This window comes from Triticum dicoccoides, chromosome 4B, assembly GCF_002162155.2.
Source record: "Triticum dicoccoides isolate Atlit2015 ecotype Zavitan chromosome 4B, WEW_v2.0, whole genome shotgun sequence".
Classification (NCBI taxonomy): domain Eukaryota; kingdom Viridiplantae; phylum Streptophyta; class Magnoliopsida; order Poales; family Poaceae; genus Triticum; species Triticum dicoccoides.
The window spans coordinates 488,296,803-488,298,153 of NC_041387.1; positions in this window are offsets into that span (position 1 = coordinate 488,296,803).

Here is a 1,351-nt window from a genome sequence, read left to right on the forward strand (position 1 = left end):
ATAAAGTAGCCCGCCGGTCTGCCCTGTATCAGTTCGTTGACAACGCTGTGTACAGAAAAAGACCAAATGGTGTGAAATTGAAGTGCATCCCTTGGGAGGAAGGACTGGAGCTGTTGGCAGAGATACATGGAGGCATATGTGGCTCCCACATAGGGTCGAGGGCCCTTGCCGACAAGGCTTTATGGCAAGGTTTCTTCTGGCCCACTGCCCTCTAGGATGCGACGGCACTAGTAACCAAGTGTGAAGCGTGCCAGTTCCATTCAAAGAAGCTTCATCAGCCAGCTCAAGCCTTGCAGACAATCCCTCTCTCCTGGCCATTCTCGGTCTGGGGGCTCGACATACTGGGCCCTTTTCCCTGCACCGTCGAGGGCTTTGAGTACTTGTACGTTGCAATCGACAAGTTCACAAAGTGGCCAAAGGTGGAAGCAATGAGGAAGGTGACCGCACAATCAGGCATCAAATTGTTTAAGGGGCTAGTTTGCCGCTTTGGTGTGCCGAACAGAGTCATCACTCACAACGGCACACAGTTCACAAGCCACACCTTCATGCAATACATTGGAGACCTCGGCAGCAAGGTCTGTTTTGCTTCCGTGGCACACCCACGAAGCAACGGCCAAGCGGAGAGAGCGAATGCTGAAGTGCTGCGTGGCCTGAGGACGAAGACTTTTGACAGGCTGCACAAGAGTGGAAGGCGCTGGATTGATGAGTTGCCGGCGGTTCTTTGGTCGATCAGAACAACGCCAAATCGAGCCACCGGCCAGACACCCTTTGCCCTGGTATACGGGGCAGAAGCAGTTCTCCCCACAGAACTCATATACGGGTCACCTCGAGTGCTCGCTTATGATCACTACAAAAAAAAAGACACATCCGTGACATTTTGGGCCGAACGATTTTTTTTCTGTCATACTTATGACACTTCTATGACGATAATTGTGACAAAACCCGGTATCATCATAGATGTGGTGGGCTCCTACTTCTATGACAAAAAATCATGACAGAAAATGGGCTTTTCGTCCTGGGCGGGCCAGAGACGCAGCTGCATGACATTCTTTGGGCCGTCCATGACGGAAAAACCGTGGTAGAAGCGAGGGCGAGGAAAATTTCGGCGAGTTCCCGGTTACGGTGGGTGATCGGGGGCCGAGCTATGCGCGTTTCTCTCATACACGTATGCGCATGTGTGCGAGGTGGGCTCTAACTGAACCCGAGTGAGGCGTTGGGCTCTAACTGAACCCGACCGATTGCACTGCAGGCTACACGTTACTGAACCCGACCGACCGATCGATGGCTGTTAACTGAACCGATCGAGCGATTCCTTCGCTACTACTGCTAACTGAAGCCGATCGATGCTCCC